Consider the following 20,207-nt stretch of genomic DNA (forward strand, 5'->3'; position numbering starts at 1 on the left):
TGCACCCTAGAAGCCAGAAATCCAGGGGTCGCAAGGGCTGTGTTCTCTGAAGGCTCTAGGGGAGGGTCCTCCCTGGCCTCCTCCAGCCTCCGGTGGCTCCAGGTGGTCTTGGCTTGTGGCTGCATCACTCCAGTCTCTGTCTCCCTCTTCACATGCCCTTCCCTTCTCTCGGTGTCTCCTTCTCTGTGTGTCTCTAAAAGGACATGTCATTGGATTTAGGGCCCTCCTGGATAACCCACGATGATCTTGTCTCGAGGTCCTTAATTTAGATTATATCTGCAAAGACTCTATTTCCAACAGCATGGAGGTCAACGGCGGTGTGACAAGAGCCACTTCCGTGATGCTGTGTGGACTAGAGCCCACCTGGAGTAGGTTCAAGAGAAAATGCGAGGGAACAGCAGGTGTGGACGATGGTTTTAAGGTGCTTCGCTATAAAGGAAAGCAGAGAAGGGAGACAATAGCTAGAGAAGGATGGGAGGTCAAGAGGGGATTTTTTAATATGTTGTTTAAATTTTTTATTTAATTTATTTATTACATAAATGCAGTCACATTTATATGTAATTTCGGTAAGCCACTTTGTGGCAACAATACATTACAACTATCTTCCCATGTTATTTACTGTACTTCTACAACTGACTTTTAAATTTTTTTCTTTATTTTTTATTGTGGTAAAATATATATAACAGGGCTTCCCTGGTGGCGCAGTGGTTGAGAATCTGCCTGCTAATGCAGGGGATGTGGGTTCGAGCCCTGGTCTGGGAGGATCCCACATGCCGCGGAGCAACTAGGCCCGTGAGCCACAACTACTGAGCCTGCGCCTCTGGAGCCTGTGCTCCGCAACAGGAGAGGCCGCGATAGCGAAGAGACCTGCGCACCGCGATGAAGAGTGGCCCCCGCTCGCTGCAACTGGAGAAAGCCCTCGCACAGCAACGAAGACCCAACACAGCCAAAAATAAATATAAAAATAAATAAATAAATAAAAGAGCCTTCCCTAAATTAAAAAAAAAAAAAAGAAAAGCAGCTTCATTATTTAAAAAAAAAAAAATATATATATATATATAACACAAAATTTTCCATTTTAACCACTTTCAAGTGTACAGTTCAGGAGTATAAAGTACATTTTTGTGCAATCATCACCACCATCCACCACCAGAACTCTTTTCATCTTGCAAAACTGAAACTCGGTATCCGTTAAAGACTAACTCTGCATTCCTCCCCTGCCCAGCCCCCTGGCAACCACCACTCTGCTTTCTGCCTCTGACTCTGACTACTTTGGGAAACTCATATAAGTGGAATTATGCAGTATTTGTCCTTTTGTGTCTGAGTCATGTCTCTTGGCAGAATGTCCTCAAGTTTCATCCATGTTGTAGCCTGTGTCAGAGTTTGCTTCCTTTTTAAGGCTGAATAATATTCCATCGTATGGATAGACCACATTTTGTTTATCCATTCATTCCTTGATGGACACTTGGGTTGCCTCTGCCTTTTGGCTGCTGTGAATGCTGATGCTACGAGCATGGTATACTACTACAGCTGGCTTTCGTGTTTATTTGGATAGGTGACTTCAAAAGGTACAAAAGAGCACGTAGCGAAAGCATGACTCCTCCCATCCCATCCCCCTCCTCGCTACAGTTTTAACCACAAGTGGTCACAGTTACCAGTTTCTTGTGATTTTTCCACAGTCTATGAGTATATGAGCATTTATGTATTTACTTTTTTTTTTAAACAAATGGTTGAGTGCATACACATAGTTTTGTATCTTGATTTTTCTATCCCCAGTCAGTACACACGTCACGTCCTTGCTCCTAACAATGGCTGCAGGTGTTCCACGATGTGGATGTACAATAATTTATCCATCCATTCCTTTTTGATGGACATTCAAGATACTTCTAATCTTTTGCTATTACAGTGTTGTTAGGTGTAGTAGACTGAATGGTGGCCACCCAAACATATCAAGTCCTAATTCCTGGAACCTGGGAGTGTTACTTTATGTGGGAAAAATGTGCAGATGTGATTAAAGATGTGATTGAGACTCAAGATGGGGCTTCCCTGGTGGCGCAGTGGTTGAGAGTCTGCCTGCCAATGCAGGGAACACGGGTTCGAGCCCTGGTCTGGGAAGATCCCACATGCTGCGGAGCAACTAGGCCCGTGAGCCACAATTGCTGAGCCTGCGCGTCTGGAGCCTGTGCTCCGCAACAAGAGAGGCCGCGACAGTGAGAGGCCCGTGCACCGCGATGAAGAGTGGCCCCCACTCGCCGCAACTAGAGAAAGCCCTCGCACAGAAACGAAGACCCAACACAGCCATAAATAAATAAATAAATAATTAAAAAAAAAAAAAGACTCAAGATGAAGAGATGATCCTAGATTACATCTATCTCCCACTTTTTGAAAGTTCATTTTAGGCCACTTCGCTTTTACTAAAGACCTACGTTAGTACCTGTTTTTGCTAACCGAAAGAATTTCGAAGAGGATTTTCATTTATATGAAAAAAGGCAAAAATTGAAAAATAGCATTCAGCATTTGTTTTGCAGCGAGCTGTTATAGAGGTAGTCATCCCGAGCAGCTAGAGTGGTACCACCAAGCTCCTTCCCTAGGAACTCCACTCAGCATCTCGGCACCAAGCCGCCAGAGCTTTGAACTGTCTGAGCATCTGTGCTCAATTTACTTTGTGCATTCATTAACAAGATGTGTCCTAAGGTAATTGCTTCTTTACTTTATGCCAGTTCGGCTTACGGAAGATTTCATAGCAATGCTCTACTTTTGGATAGTGGGGGGAAACCTGTATCTGAGCGAAATCTTATATGTGTCCTTAGAGAGGCAGAGGGAGATTTGGTACAGACAGAAGAGAAGAAGGCACACACAGAAAGAAGGTGATGTGAAGACAGAAGAAGAAACTGGGATGCTGGCAGCCACGAGAAGCCAGAAGAGGCAAGGAAGGACTTGTCTTCAGAGAGTGTGGACCAGCTGACACCTTGATTTTGGCTCAGTGACACCAGTTTTGGACTTTATCTCCTAAATGTGAGATAATAAATTTCTGTTGTTTAAGCCACCAAGTTTGTGGTAATTTATAGCAGCCACAAGAAACAAATACAATAAATATATCCTCAAAACGTAAATCTACACACATTTGTGACTCTATCTGTAGGAAAATTGCTAGAAGTGGAATTACGAGGTAAAAGGATAAGTATACTTTAAAATTTGATAGATATTTACCAAAATGCCCTTCAGCAGGGTGGTCCTAATTTCAGCTCCTGCCAGCTATAAACAAGAATGCCTATCCCCCACTTGGGGCGACTCCCCATCCCCCACCTGGTCTCACGCATGCACATTTCACCAACAGGTGAAGCCTGTAAATCTAGCTCTGGCTGTCGGAATGTGAACAGAAGTGATGTGTGCATCCAGGGGAAGTGAGAAGAGGGTGTGCATTCTCCACTTTCTCTTTTCCTCTCCACCAGCTAGAAGTCAATTTCAAGGCCCTGGGAAATGGTAGAGCCCACATGGTGGAAGGAATCCATCAATGAGTCACTGAACCACCAAGTGGAAAAATACTGTCCACCAACTAGAAACATCCACACGGGACTATTACAGAAGCAAAAAATGCCTTTCTATTGTATTAAGACTCTGAAATGTTGGCTTTTGTCACATTACCCTAATACGCCATGATACTATTTTTTTTTCTTTTTTTTTTTTTTTTATTTAATTAATTAATTTTTTTATTTTTGGCTGTGTTGGGTCTTCGTTTCTGTGTGAGGGCTTTCTCTAGTTGCGGCAAGCGGGGGCCACTCTTCATCACGGTGCGCGGGCCTCTCACTATCGCGGCCTCTTTTGTTGCGGAGAACAGGCTCCAGACGCGCAGGCTCAGTAATTGTGGCTCACGGGCCTAGTTGCTCCGCGGCATGTGGGATCTTCCCACACCAGGGCTCGAACCCGTGTCCCCTGCATTGGCAGGCAGATTCTCAACCACTGCACCACCAGGGAAGCCCCATGATACTATTTTTTAAATAAAAACACCAGATCCCCTTTTCTGAGGACTCACTTGGGAAGTGTTGGTCACATATGTCAAGGTTAAGAATGACATTAGCTGCTGGGACTTCTCTGGTGGCATAGTGGTTAAGAATCCTCCTGCCAATGCAGGGGACACGGGTTCGATCCTTGGTCCAAGAAGATGCCACATGCCGCGGAGCAACTAAGCCCGTGTGCCACGACTGCTGAGCCTACACTCTGGAGCCCGCGAGCCACAACTACTGAGCCTGTGTGCCACACTACTGAAGCCTGTGTGCCACAACAAGAGAAGCCACTGCAATGAGAAGCCTGCACACCCCAACGAAGAGTAGCCCCCGCTCGCCTCAACTAGAGAAAGCCCGTGCGCAGCGACGAAGACCCAACACAGCCATAAATAAATAAATAAATGACATTAGCTGCTCTTTATTCTTTATCATGATGAGAAAGTATCCTTCATTTCATGGATTACCAATTGCCTTCCAATTCGGGGGACGCGGTTTCAATCCCTGGTCGGGGAACTAAGATCCCACATGCGGCAGGGCAACTAAGCCCACACGCCACAACTAGAGAGAAGCCCATGCGCTATGACAAAAGACCCTGAGTGCCGCAACTAAGACCCAATGCAGCCAAATAAATAAATATTAAAAAAAAAAAAGTAAACAGAAAATGCAAATTAAAACATTTCGGTAGATGAAAATTCTTCCCCTAAAACCAACTACAAAGCACAAGACTCATTCGGACAAATAACAAAAAGAAAACCTAGAATCAGATAGTCAAAAAATAAAAACAGAAATGGAAGGAAAAATTTAAAAAAAATTTTTTTTTCATTTGAGGAAGCAAAAAAGAGAAGAGATGCTTCCGACACCAAATTCGTTGTGCGGACAGAGAGGATTTGTTTTAAGATGGGGACCATTACGTAATTATAGATTAATGGGATGGACGATGCTGTAGGGAGTATGGTGATGTGGAGGAGAGAGGGGCGTCGGCCAGAGCTGTGTCCTGGGCGGGGGACAAGGCCCTGGCCTTGGCGGGAGCCCGGACAGTTTGTCCACGGAAATGGGGACAGATGCCAGGTGGAGGCGAAGGGGTGGCAGGAGCGTGTGGACCGTCTCTCTGATAGGGGCTTCTGTCTTCTCTGTGAATTAGGAGGCAAGAGAGGATGGGAGGAGGGCAGAGATCTGGCGAGAGAGGAGACGTGACATGGGTGCCTAAGGGGAGAATCTAAGGACCAGGGGTGCCCTCCCTATGACCATGACCGTGGTGTTCTCTCCATCACGCTGTGCTGGAATGTTGTTTTTAACAGCGGTTGGGGTTTTGCCAAACAAAGTTCCCAAGGGAGAGGGCCGAGTGTGGGAGCTGACTGGGCCTGCTGGGGGGGTTTAAAGGCGCCCTGAGGTCTGTGAGGGGGGGTTCAGATGCAGGGGCGGTGAAGGGGCAGCAAACAGAGCTGTACAAATACCCCGAGGGGCTGAAGAAGTGTCAGAGGCAGGGTTTTGAGGGAGGAGAGAGGATTATGATCTAGAACAGCCAGGAGGACATCGACCCACACCCATCTGGGAATCGGGGGATTGGGGAGAAACTGGTCCCCACTTCACAGGGTGCACAGAGAGCGGTCCTCAGGGGAGAGTCAGGCTTTCGATGCGACAGAGAGAAGGAGACACTGAAGGGGAGGTTGCGCATAGGAGGGATTTTCGTGGATGTACCACAGGCTCTCCAGAGCCAAATGGTAGGGGTCGGGATGAGAGACCCAGGAGTCTTGGGCTTCTTGGGACCATCAAAAACGGGAATAAAGGGCATGATGGGACCAGCCAGAATGGTCCCCAAGCAGATCACAGGGGCCTGGGACCCTCTACATTCCAGTGAAGTTCCTCACTCAACAACTTCCTATTAAAATTTGCCCTGTGGCGGACACCATGAGAGAACCCCAGCTGGACCAAAACTTGACAGACTTCTTTCCTGGGGAGGCTATGTCCGAAGATTGAGGCCGTGATATGCTGGGTCCGTCACCTCCCTCGATCCAGGAGAACTCAATTATCACTTGGTTCTGGAGGGTTTGACTGTCCTCAAATCGCATCTCCTGAAACTATGAACAGTAACTGAAAATTCTGGGACTCTTTCTCTGTGCCATGTTAAGTGTTTTTACAGGGAGTATTTCATTTAGTCTTCATAACAGCCCTATGAACTTAGGTGTATCATTACTCCCATTTTACAGGTGACGACACTGAGGCAGACAAAGGTAAAGTAACTTGTTTAGATTTCAGAGCCAGCAAGAGGTGGTGTCAGGATTTGAACATGAGCCTGTGATCTTCACCCAAGCTGCTCTGCCTGCTACCAGCACAGGCAAGCACCAAAAAAGCCTAAACTGACACATGTCTGCAGAAGAGGGGCGATGCTCAATTGCCCCAACTCTGGAGATGAAAAGATTTTTCTTTCAATTCAGAAGTTACTCCCCATCCTCCCCCCATAGTCACCCACTCAGTGATCAGCTCTCATTGTTTCTACCTCTCTCAGTTAAATGGCCAAATGGTGCTTGCAATGGTGACTTACCATTTCAAAACTGCCGGCAGAAAATGCTCAGTAGAGGAAAAAGAGAAGTTGCCAGATTAGATGTTGATTCAGGAGCAATGAGCGATTCCCACGTTTGTCTGTCTGACAGTCGGGCGCTGAACCATCTGGCTCGGGTCTTCTTTTGAGTGTGGAACTAGGGAAGACTCTTTGAAGTGTTCCTCTGTTTTCCTCTGGCAGGCATGTGCCCTTCAGTCTTTCAACACTCCAGCACAAAGCATTGGCTCAGTGCATCTCGATTTTCCACAGCCTGAGGCAACTTCATCAATTCTGGCTCTGGTTTCTCTTTTTTTTTTTTTTTAATTTATTTATTTAATTTATGTATTATTTTTGGCTGTCTTGGATCTTCGTTGCTGTGCGTGGGCCCTCTCTAGATGCAGCAAGCGGCGCTTCTCTTGTTGCGGAGCATGGGGTCTAGACGCACAGGCTTCAGCAGTTGTGGCACGCGTGCTCAGTAGTTGTGGCGCACAGGCTCAGTTGCTGCGAGGCATGTGGGATCTTCCCGGACCAGGGCTTGAACCCGTGTCCCCTGCATTGGCAGGCGGATTCTTAACCACTGCGCCACCAGGGAAGCCCCTCTGGTTTCTCTTGTTTACATTGTTAAGCACTGCAGGAATGGGGCCACCATGAGGTAAGAGGAAGATGGAGATGGGTTGTGTAGCTATACCAATTAGATTGGGTTCATCTGCAAGTAACCTAATCCTGAAAACAGTGACTTAACCTGTAGAGAAGAACACACATAGACCTTCCTGCGTGGTACGGTGGCCCATGGTGTTACAGATCCAGGCTCCTTCTACCTCGTTGCTCTGCCACACGTGGCTTTCTTTTCCAAGGTCATCTCATAGTCGAATATGATTGCTGGAGCTCCAGCCATTACCACTGCATTCCAGGTGACAGAAAAGAGAAGAAGAGGAAGAAATCACTTTTAAAGAGATGTTCCACTATTACCTCCACCCCTTCGCTTTAATTTCTCTCTCCAAAGTTTTCTTCTATGGCTACCTCTAGATGTGAAGAATATTGGGGGATGTAGTGTTTTAGCTGGCAGCACTGTGTCCAGCTTTAAAAAAAAAAAAGTGTTCTTTTGCTAAGAGAAAAGGAAAGAATTGCAACTGGGAGGCAAATGTCTGGCTTTGTTATAGTTACTCTGCTGTATTATAAGGAAGAAGATCAAGGCCATGGGTTCAGGAAGAACTAGGAGACATACATGTGTCTGGTGCTGGGATCTGTGGACAAGCTATGCTGGGTAAGCATATGCAAGCAAAGTGCCCAGAGGTGGTGGGTCTAAGGGTGATTTCTGCCTCCCCCAGAGCAGCCGGAAGGTGGGAGGCACAGGGAGGTGCTATTTAAACGGTAAAAAGAAGATGTTAAATTTGTCTCCTGGCCAATTCAACAGGGGTCCACTCTAGTTCATTGTGCCAGGGATGGGGGCCCAGCACTATGGGATCCCTGTCTGTCTCTCTTTATTCTGACACCCAGCTAATCACTGCAGGATCCTTGACAATGTCACAGAAAGTCGAGTTCAGGACTCGGCCCATCTCTCATGAGTTCAGACCAGTTATTACAAGTGTCCATGCATAGCCCAGCTTCCCCAGGCTCAGTAAGCCACCCATGTAGGAGGAGTCTCAGCTGGGTCAGGTTCAGGGCCCCTACTGGCCCAGATGTTGCCTCTGTGACAATTAAAAAAAATAAGAAAAAGGTGCTCTCTCTGGGGAGATGCAGCTCCATGCTCAATCTCAGCACCCACACAGCCAGGACCATTTGTGCTGTGTACCACCTGAACAGCTGTGAACGGCAGCCCTGATAAAGAGGATATAAACTAGGGGCTGGCATCACGTTTTCTGGTCACCCAAACAACCATTACTGATTATTTCCCAAGTGTGAGGAGTACCTTGTACTCCTGCCCCATTGATGTGGGCCCTCCCTCCGCCCTGCCAAGCTGGAGAGGATAGAGCAAAGCAGTGAAGAACATAGGTTCAGATTTAGATAAACCTGCAGTCAAATCCTGGCTTCCCACTTATGAGTTGGGCGATCTTGGGCAGCATGACGACCCTCTTGAGACTCAGTTTCCTTGTCTCTAAAGAGAATCATAACACCTATCTCAGAATTCTTATGAAAGTTCAGGGAGAGATAACCTATGCGGTTTAGTTAGAATTAGGCTCAGCTTTGAGAAGCAGAAAAACCCAAGAGAGTAATGGCTTAAAAAAATACCAGTTTCTTTTCTCCCCCTACTCAAGACGGCAGGTACATCCATCTCCAAGATGTGACTCCCTTCTCAAGGTCAGGTTATGGTCCATGGTGTTGGAGTTCCAGGGACAAATAACCTGCACATTCCAGCTCGCTGGAAAGAGAGGGGTGGGCAGGTGAGAAGGTACATGTCTCAGAAGTCACACACAGAGTTTCTGTTTGTAACCCAGAAATCACAAGGTTATGCTTCAGTGGGAAGCTGGGAAATGTAGATTTTATTTGGGAGGGTCCTGCTACCAGCTGAATATTGGGGTTTCAATTATTAAAGAAGTAGAGGAGATAGTGGGGGACCGCTACAGCCTCTGCTGTGGTGCGTGAAGCACTTAGCGCAGAATCTCGAACATTCTTTGGACAGATCTCCATCTCATACCCAATAATCAGAATAGTGAGGATTTCTTGAGCTCCATCGCAGAAGAGTGAGACTGGCACGACCAGGGCGTCTGCTCTTGTCTCGTCTCATTATACATGAAGGGAGGCTTCATGGAGGAGGGGGTCATTGAGCGGGTCCCTGAAGTATAGGTAGAAGTTGCTCAGGTAGAAGTGTGTCGGGAAGAGGGTCTTCTGGGGGTGAGGGAGCAACTGGAGTTGAGGGGCGGACACCAGAGATGCGAGCCTCTTAGGGGAATGTGTTAGGTCAGGATCCCTAGAAGCAGAACCTGAGATGGGGATTCCTGTTCAAGAGATTCATTAAGGGCGGGCTGTCGGAGGGGAGGGGGGGAAGGGGAATGGAGCAGAGGAAGAGAGCCCAGCAGGGCTGTGGATTCAGCCTGCCCCACTGGAGCCCTGCAGCGAAGCGCGTTCACAGGAGTGGTCCACAGTCGGTCGTGGGCGTGGGGAACTTGGTGGGGAGAGAGGCCAACTTCCCCATCAAGGTGGCTCCTGATTGGCAGAGAGCAGGTCCCCAGGGAATGGGGTGGTGGTGGGAATTTAGCAGCCAAACTCACAGCAATGGGGGGATGGGCGCATCAACCCAGTTAAGCAAATGGTGGGGGAGGGAGGTGTGCTCAGCAGTGACCATCACAGGGAAGGATGGGCAGTTCCATTCAGCTGGAATGTGGGGACCCAGAAGGGAATGATGGTGATCCCTGTGTCACCGGGGGTGGGGAAACACGAACGGCCAACTGGGCCCAGATCGTGACGCCAGCCAGTCGCGGGATGGGTTTTAAGCACCAACAGTGACCCATTCTAGCGGTTTTTCCTGCTTGAATGAGGAGTTTGAACTGAACTGTGAAGTCAAAGGGGAGCCTTAGAGGGGTGACCCCAACGAGTGAGGGGCTTGTGGTGGGATTCAGACAAAATCAGAGCAGAGAGAAATTAGAGGCGGTGGTCCAATTCAGAGACCATAAAACACTATATGCCCCCAGTCACCTTCTTGATCACCCCAAACCAAATCATATTTAGTATAGTTTCCAGTGATTGATGTGCTTTATTTTAATTCTTTAAACATTGGTATCTTAATGACTGTAGATCTATAGTGAGCATAATATTTGATTAAAAAGAGTATCCTGAGACTTCTGCTACTGGCCAAAATGGAGAACAGAGACTAGATTTACCCTCCCACCTGCAACAATCAAACACTTTAAAAAGTATGTGAAACAACGTTGTCAAGACACTGGACATGAGGCAAGGAGGGGCAGTTCTCGCCCCACTCACTGCCTTGGGGGCAGCGTAGGGCGGGGCAGCCCCGGGGGCAGGGGGGTGGGCAGTGGCTCACCTGAGCTGAAGGCATGGAGCTGAGCATGCAGGGACACCAAGGTGGCCAGGGTCCCCGGGACAGAGTGTCGGGGAGGAGAGGGGTGCACAGGGAGACAGAACCCAGGGGTGAGCAGAGGCCCCTCGAGAAGGCGGCTGAGAGCTCATCACATGTGCTTGTGAGGGAACCACTCGAGGCTGGGGTAGGGGGGTGGGTAAAACAGGCAAGGCCTAGCAGAAGCTGCACCCCGAGCCCTCCAAGGAGCAGAGATGCCTGTTCCACCAGCGAGACCGGAAAACCTCGCAATTCTCGGGACAGCTGGCCAGGCACTCAGAGAGTCTCGCTTCAGAGGTGACTTTTGGAGATTCTGCCCCACGTGTGACGTGCCTGTCCCGGTTACCCCCGTGGGCCTGCTTTATGATGACCTCCCCGCACCCAGCCAAGCTCCAGCACTCTGGGAAGCACTTGGTTCCCCAAAGCCGAGGACCCGGGGCCGCTGAGAACCAGCCCATTCCTCTGACTTCACTTGGCCACCACACGTTCCTGTTGGGAGTCTGCTTGGTCTCCAGCTATTGAAACTCTTTCTCACGATGGCAAAATCTTGAGCTCACATGTAACTGGGCTGTGTCTGTATCCAAGGAAGTGCTATATTTCCCACAGCTTTATATAAACTTCCTTTTACTGAAACAGCCCGAACGCATCTGGGTTCACAAGCTGTGAACCTTTCTTTGAGATTCTAAACTTAGCAGCCTTTTTTCCCCCTCTGCTCCCCAAATATGGGTTCAGATAGAGCATACACTCTGGGAATCCAAAGGTCCAGTCGCTGCACCCCACAGCCTCGTGACCGGGGTGGGGTGCGTGGGGACCGGGCAGTGGGGCAGGGGTCAGATAGTGATGTGGGGAAGAACTGCCAAGAAGGGCCACGCCCGGAGGCAGGGGCCGGCGTCCGCGTGCTTCCTGTGCATCCTGTATCGAGGGGAGAAGCGGCGCCTTCAGAGCTGGGCAGAGGCAGGTAGCCCACCTGAGGCCGAGTTGCACACCAGGATCTCAGCCACGCCCCCAGGCATGAGCAGTTCTCTAAACTGCCTGTACTTGCCTATATTTTTGTGTTATCCTCTGACTGTTAAAACATCGGTTGCATTATTATTTGGGGGTAGTGAAGGCAGAAGATCAGGAGACAACTGCTGCTGAAAAGACAGCTTGTTACTCACAGTTCCTAAGAGGAGGGGGCACACCGCCCCGTGCAGGGCCACACGGGGAAGCACGAGGGTCGGTCAGGAGATGGAGGGAGTGCAGGGGAAACGTGAACAGAGCCTTTACTGTGGTTTAACTGGAAGGAATGGGCTAGGCAGGGTAAGCAGGCTTGAGACTGGCTAGTTTGAATAATTCCAGCACGCTCTGGAGGGTAGGGCTGTCTGGTACCTAGCCCTGGGTGATTAGGGCAGGGAGATAAGTGGCCTTGAGTGTGAGCGTCCTGTGAGAGCTCAGTAAAGGAGGTCACTGGGGTGGGCTCTGGATGGATTGGTTTGTATACAAGACGTGTGCTCCCAGGTGAGCTGTTTGCTGTCTCTAGGAATCAGCTAACCCTGGGAGGGGCAGTCCCTCCAGGGCCAGCAAAGGCCCAAAGTCAAAGCATCAGAAACACATGGAGATGCCAGATCTCAATTTTGACCAGGACAGACTTGGATCAAGTAGTTGGACCCTGAGATGCTCAGCCAGTTGGCTGCCCAGCCTTGTCATTTTCCTTTCCTTGGTCTTGCAGTAATGCAATCCTACATTTTACACATTTGATGTTTTTGGACCTCACATGTTGAATTCATGGCTAAGTTTTATATCATCACCACTATTCATTTGTCTTGCTTCAAACAAATTATCTCAATTAATCCTTCAACAACCCTGAGGTTAGGTACGGCAGATATGAGTAGTTAACTATCTAATATTCACTTTCCCTTTCTTCCTTACTAGCAGAACTCCAATTTTGTTCAAGGTAGCAATGACCCTGGCTAAAACACTGACCACTTCATACTCCTTAATAGCTAACATTGTTGAAACAACCAGTTCTAGCCAATGTGATATAAAGGAAAGAGGCCCTAGGAACCTCTTCAGGAGGGAGCAGACACAAGTGGCATCCACATTGCAGCTTCTTGCCTCTTGCCCCTCCCCTGTCCTCCTGCCTAATATAAAAGTTGGGTGCTTAGAGGCATGAGAGCCAGCTTCCAAGCATGAAGAAGAAAGCTTCAAGCCATGGATAATGGAGCAGGAAGCCAGAAGGAGCCTGGGTCTTCAGCTGCCCCAACCCTGAACTGTCTGCCTCTGGATTGGTTGGTTTGTATACAAGAGGTGTGCTCCCAGGTGAGCTGTTTGCTGTCTCTAGAAATCAGCTAACCCTGGGAGGGGCAGTCCCTCCAGGGCCAGCAAAGGCCCAAAGTCAAAGCATCAGAAACACATGGAGATGCCAGATCTCAATTTTGACCAGGACAGACTTGGATCAAGTAGTTGTATCCTGAGAAAAATGTAACCTCTATTTGGCTAAGTTACTGTGATTATGTCTCTGGTACACGCAGCCAACTGTAGTCCTAATGGATGAAATAGGCAATGTTATTATTCCCTTTTATAGAGGAGGAGACTGAAGCATATAATGTTAATAAAATTATCCAAAGCCTGGTGGCTCTGAAATGACAGAGTCTCTATGGACTGAACTGTGTCCTCCCAGAACTCATATGGTGAAGCCCTAACCCTCAGCGTCTTAGAATGTGACTGCATTTGGAGACAAGGTTAAATGAGGTCATTGTTGTGTGCCAGTCTCAGCCTGCTAATAACCAATGTTGTGGCTGGACAAGCTCTTGTGGTTATTATGATTGCAAGACACAATCATAATCTTTTTTTTTTTTTTCCTCCAAACATATTTTCTTTATTTCCTCCAGAGAACAGGCTTCAGTCCTCCGGTCCTTGTAAACATTTAACACAATCAGTGTGAGATCAAACTGCAATAACCATCAGGAAACTCTGAAAAAAAATATGTATTACTTACAGGACCCGGAAATTACATGGCACACCTGGGGTCACACCACGAGATTCTGGGTAGAGAGTGCGTGAGCACAGGCCCGGGGTTCTCCTTTTATAGGGGTGAGGGTGGGGGCCTAGGGTTTCATGGGCTCACTACTGCCGAGTTCAAAACATAAGAGCAGGAATTTAAAGGAAGGGAAAAGAAAAAACAAGTGGCCCAAAGTCGTCAGTTATTGAAGTCAATCAAGATCTCTAAAACAAAGGAGCCTTAGTGGGGGAAGGTGGCCTGGCTCTTTAACTAGTCCTGTGGCTGGCAATGTGTTTATTCAATCAAAGCTTAAATCTGGCACTTGCATTACAAAAAAGAGAAAACCTAGTTTTCAGGGCTTACACCACAGTCATAAGGGTGAGGCCCTAATCCAATAGCACTCGTGTCCTTATAGGAAGAGGAAGAGACGTGAGGGGTGTGCACACACAGCGGAAAGACCATGAGGACACAGAGAGAAGGTGGCCACGTGCAAGCCCAGCACAGAGGCCTCGGAAGACACCAAACCTGCCAGCTTGATATTGGACTGTGGGTCTTTGTTTCCTCCTCAACTGCTTGCACATTTGCGGTCAACCCTGCTTCCTTGTCTGACCTGAGCTCCTCCACCTCACCCTCCATACTCAGCCTCCCCAGAGAGAGGGGCCTCCAGAGCACCCCCGTGGAACCTCGTCCTTGTCATGTTTTGGAAGAATGTCTAAGAGCATGATGAAGTGTGGCAGGATGCAAATCATCTGTACAGTGTGGTTTGTGGTTTACAGCCAGAGTCAACTGGGAGTTGAATTTTGTCAAATGCCTTGTAGGCATCTATGGACATGATCATATGATTTTCGTCCTCGCTCCGTTAATATGATAGATTTCCTAATATTAAACCATCCTTGCAATTCTGGAATAAATCGCACTGGGTTGTGAAACATCATATTGAATGCATTTTTGGATTCAATTTCTTTATATTTTTATTTTAAAAATTTGCCTTGGGACTTCCCTGGTGGTCCAGTGGTTAAGAATCCACTTGCAATGCAGGGGATGCCGGTTCAATCCCTGGTTGGGGAACTAAGATCCCACATACCATGGGGCAACTAAGCCCACGTGCCGCAACTACTGAACCCGCGAGCCACAGCTACAGAGCCCATGCGCTCTGGAGTCTGCGTGCCACCACCAGAAAGAAGCCAATGCACCGCAACAAAAAGCCCACACCCCGCAATGAAAGATCCCGCATGCCACAACTTAGACCTGATGCAGCCAATAAATAAATAAATAAATAAAATTTGCCTTAATATTTATTATTGATATAGGACTGTCTTTGTCAGTTGTGATAGTAATATTATATTAGCTTCATAAAAGTAACTTAGAAGCTTACATTCTTTTTCTATGCTCTGTAAAGGTTTATGCAAATTTGCAATTAATTGGTCTTTAAAGTTTTCATACCTTGGTGATTCTGTATGTGTGAATTTAGAGTTTTCTGTTTTCTATAGAAGTTGTCTGTGTACATATTCTATCTCTACTTGGGTTGATTTTGGTGCATTTAATTTTCCTAAAAATTTATCCATTTCATCTGTTTTCAAATTTATTTGCCTAAACAAGTACAAAATATTATCTTAATTTAAAAAATTCTTCTGTTCGGTTATTTTTGCCATTTCTTTTTTCTTTTTTCTTTGCTGCACCGCACAGTATGCAGGATCCTAGTTCCCGGACGAGGGATCAAACCTGTGCCCACCCCCCGCCTCACGCCCACGCCCCTCCCCCGCAGCGGAAGCGAGGAATCTTAACTGCTGGACCGACAGGGAAGTCCCTCTTGTCATTCTTACATTGTGTGTTTGTGGTTTTCCTTTTCTAAATTATGCCAGCTAATGGTGTTCCAATTTTGTTGATTTTTCAAACTACCACTTTTTTGACTTATTAGCTACACTCTTTTACAACTCATTAAATTTCTGGTTTGAACTTCATTAATTCCTTCCTTCTGGTTTCTTTTGTTTACTCTGTTGCTCCTTTACTAGTTCCTTACTTAGATGTGTAATTGATTTATTTTCATTTTTATGGTTTCTGGTATTTAATTCTGTATATTTTTCTAGATTCTGTTTTAGTAGAATCCCATAAATTCTGTAATGTTCTTCTTTCATTATAATTACTTTCTACGAATTATGCAACTTTGTTTTGAAAAATCTTCTTTCTCCCAAGAGTAGCTTAATAGTATGCGTTTAATTTACAGGATGAGGGCCTTTCGGTGGTTTTGATGTTAATTTCTAGTTGTTTTTGTTTTTGTTTTTTGCACTGTGATCAGACAATGCTCTTTGTATTTGTATATTTCAGGAAATTTAAAATTTTTCTTTGTGAGTCTTCTATGTGCAAATCTGTTAGATGCAGTGAAAGTTACAGATGAAGTGAAATGACGTCTGGAAGTTTCTTTGAAGGACCTGAGTAGGGGGGCATTGGGAGGATGGAGGAAACAAGATTAGCAAAACATTGATCACTTATGAAGTTGAGTGGTTGTGTACTTGGGGGGTTAGCTTAATTTTTATTTTTTGTACTTTCATGATAAATTTCAATTTTCATGATAAAAAAAGTAAACACCCTCTCCCTGGAGGGCGGTATTAGAATTATTTTAATTTTCCTTCTTTACTCTTTCCCTCTTTTTCCCCCAAATTTTAAAAACTAAGCACATATTATTTTTAGAGTTAAACAGGCATTATAAAAAGTAAAGAAAACCTGATAATTGGGTTCTGATTGGAAGCCACTCTGGGTTCCCTGGGCCTTGGCTGGTAGGGCTTCCCCTCACCAGGAGCTATGACAGGTAACCGGAAGTGGCCACTTGACCTCAGAGAGGGACAGTGCAGAGATGTGAGGTGGGTGAGGTGGCCTTAGGAAGACAGGACCAGATTTCAGCCAGAGTGAGGAAAGCTCTAAAGGAACAATTGTCCTGCAGCATATCTGACACTGTTGGGTCAAAGGAGGGTCCAGGCCCCCAAACTGTCTCCAGGGGAAGGGTGCCTCATCCCCCTTTTGGAAGATACATCCCTGGGTTGAGGGTAGGGTGGGTGTCTACACACCTCAGCTCCACATACGCAGCAGGAAGCTTCCCAGAGACATTTCTCTTCTATCTGAAAATGTTCTACGAATATTTGGTGAATTTTTTATTTGGTAGCAGTTCTACAGCCCTTTGGAGAAACACAGGCCTGGGGGAGGCCTCCAGGAACAAAAAGAACCTGTGTGCCCCATTGCAAGCGGTGCTGGGTGGAACAGATCCATTATAAATGTTTGTCCCTAAAATGTTTTCACTAAAAAAATGTAGATGATCGATTACATACGGTGCGCTCTGTGTGATGACCGAACTTCCCGCGCTCTGCCGAAGACCCCTCTCCGAAAGTGAAAGTCTGATCCTGTCATTGCTTCCCCAGTCACAAAAGCTGTAAGGCTGACTTTCACGGAGGACTTTCCCCAGGCCGAAAATTGGGTGGTGACAGAGGCACACACGGTAGGTTGTAAACAGAGCGCTATCCCCAAACTGCATCCTGTACCAGGAAAGTCCACATCCAGCCACAGCGTGTGGGAGCAGGAGCGTCTTCCAGCCAAAACCAGAGCGCCCGGCGGAGGGTGGTGACTGTGGAACCTTACCACTGACGCCGAGGCGCAGACTGGCAAAGAATTAACCTCCCCCCTCCCCCGCCTTGCCCGACTCTGGCCCCATCGCCCCTTTCGATAATCAATGAGCAAAAAGGCAAAGCAGCTCTTGAATTAAGATGGGAGTGCTGTCTGTTCACTCCACATCTGCCTCACCTTCTTTAGAAAGGTCGGGGGAAGTGTCAGAATACTTGCTTTTTCGGGGAAAGAGTCAAAATCTAGTAAAACAGCGTCTCTGCCGCCAAGAGCTCACAGTCCGTTCAGGGGACAGACATGAAAATAAAGACTGAGTTACACAGCTTAAATCCATTCTCTAGCAGGTCTGTGTCTTTATTCCCGTCTTACCACTAGGTTCTTCATGACCTTTTTTTTTTTTTTTTTTCCTTAGATTCCATATATATGTGTTAGCATACTGTATTTGTTTTTCTCTTTCTGACTTACTTGGCATGGACATATATACACTACCAAACGTAAAATAGATAGCTAGTGGGAAGCAACCGCATAGCACAGGGAGATCAGCTGGGTGCTTTGTGACCACCTAGAGGGGTGGGATAGGGAGGGTGGGAGGGAGGGAGATGCAAGAGGGAAGAGATATGGGAACATATGTATATGTATAACTGATTCACTTTGTTATAAAGTAGAAACTAACACACCATTGTAAAGCAATTATACTCCAATAAAGATGTTAAAAAAAAAATACTGAGTTACAAGTCGCTCAGAGGGATAGATTCTAACCATGGTAGTCCGTTCTGAAGCATTATAGGAAACGTATTGCTTTGAGAAAAAGAAAAATGCCCAATTCCTCGGTCTTAATTGTTTCAACAAGCATGGGATGTCCACACACTCCGAAATTCTCTCTCTCTCCCTTTCTTTCTCTGTTTTTAACAAATTGCTATTTTAGGCCAGGTAATGTTTCCTTTTTCCTCCATCTCAGCTCAGGGTGAATTTTCTAATACAGACAGCTTCAGTTGAACTTTATTAGATTAAATTATACTTGCTAACAGTCAATTTGTGACATTTATTTTCTAGACATGTGCACCAATTTTTGACTTCCTTTAGTGTAAAGCTACTAAAATCCTATATTCAATAACTTAAATCAGATTTACCTCCCAGGGAAAAATCAACAGCTGTGCCACTGGAAAACTCTCTCCTCAGTTCAATGCTAAGTTACCTCTAGAAATGCCAAGCGTTTTCAGACCTGAAAATAGTTGCAAGAAAATGTGGACACCTGTTCACATGAGCTGAGCTCCTTTTGTGAAGGTCTAAGAGTTAAACTCAGAGCAGCTCTCAGTTTGGGGGTTCTGATTTGCATATTAATGCCCTTAGTCGTTTTATCTCCATCTCTTTTATTTTACAATAAGTGATTTAGTTACAACACAGGATTCTGATAGCAGGAGCCACTCCCCACCTCCACAAGGCTTGTGGGATCCTAGTTCCCCGACCAGGGGAGTCCTAACCACTGGACCACCAGGGAATTCCCAGTAGGAGCTTTGAGTGCATCTTGTATTTTGCTGACTTACCAGTGAAACATACAGTTGCTCTGAGCTTATGGGACCTGGTCCAGCGCAATGCAAACAGAGAGGCGAAATGAGAAATGAGAACGGAAGGATAATGCTGCTATTATACCTGCCTACTTTGTCTGGGGGTGGGGCTGGGGGAGGCGAGAGTAAGCAGGCAGGGAGGAGGGGACAGAGGAGACCCGTGGGCATTTATTGCCCTGTAGTCCCGTCACCCACTCGTAGGCGGGGTTTGTCTTGTTTCAAAACGATGCGACAGGGACTTCCCTGGCGGCGCAGTGGAGAAGACTCCGCGCTCCCAGTGCAGGAGGCCCAGGTTTGATCCCCGGTCAGGGAACTAGATCCCACCTGCATGCCGCAACTAAGAGTTTGCATGCCACAACCGAGGAGCCTGAGTGCCGCAACTAAGGAGCTGGTGAGCCGCAACTAAGGAGCCCGCCTGCTGCAACTAAGACCTGGCACAACCAAATAAATAAATAAATATTAAACAACAACAAAAACAACAACAAAAAATGATGTGACAGGTGAAGGGGCAGAATGAAGGCGCAGGTACCATCCTCACCTTCATTAGCCCTGTGCTGAGGCCACCAGGGCACCTGCAGTACGATGGCCTCTCTCAACAAGCCGAGGAAAAGCAACAGAACACGTTGGGTACCTTGGGCGGATGTACCAAGCGCACTGGGGTGGGGTCAGGGGAACGGCAGGGACACAGCTGTGGTCTTGGGGCTGCCGAGCAGGGCTGCCACCCAACACAGACGGTTGTAGGATCAGGGATTTAGGTGACAAAACTGCAAACAGAGTTGCTGGCACTTCCCATTCTGCATTTCATGACGATGCTGGAATCCTGTCCCATGGCTGGAACAGCAAGACAGCTGTGGCTGTCGTTTTCTTGGTCTGAATGCTGCGAGTTCAATCTATTCAAAGTAATGATAGCCTGGGACTTGGCCTGTGGGAATCTGTTCAGCCAATAACCTCTGAATCCATGCTAGTGTGGCCCAGAATCCTACGGCAAAGTGTCCTACGACCCGCGTGTGCTGGGCCTGAGAGCAGGTTGGGGTCCCTTCTCCAGCTGGGACACAACCCCAGACTCTTTTCATCGCTCTGGGCAGTGCTTTCAGAGTCAAGCCAAGTGTCTATTTGCTTAAAGCATCTCATGGGTGGGCTCACACAGCTTTCCCCCTTTTCAGCGGTTGGTGAACCGAAGCAGTCTTAGGACCCGTAATCCCATCACTATCGGCCTCAGACTAAGTAAAATAATCAAAGGCTGCCGTGTGCCCACCCTGGAGAGAGCACTCCTGCTTGGGGTCCTTCACAGGGGTGTGCTCCGTGGACGCTCCCTCCCCGATGTTCCCTAGCACGTGGTTTAGCATCTACACGAGGTATACATGGAAACTTACCGTACAGTTCGTGGCAGATTCTGGGGCAAGCAGGTGGGCTTTTAGATGCTTCACCTTGGGCAAAAGAACCTTTCTGGGCTTTGGCTTCCTTATTGGTGAAATGATAACACTAGCTTCTTCCTGAT

The sequence above is a fragment of the Balaenoptera musculus genome, chromosome 4 (assembly GCF_009873245.2).
Source record: "Balaenoptera musculus isolate JJ_BM4_2016_0621 chromosome 4, mBalMus1.pri.v3, whole genome shotgun sequence".
NCBI classification, from domain to species: Eukaryota; Metazoa; Chordata; class Mammalia; order Artiodactyla; family Balaenopteridae; genus Balaenoptera; species Balaenoptera musculus.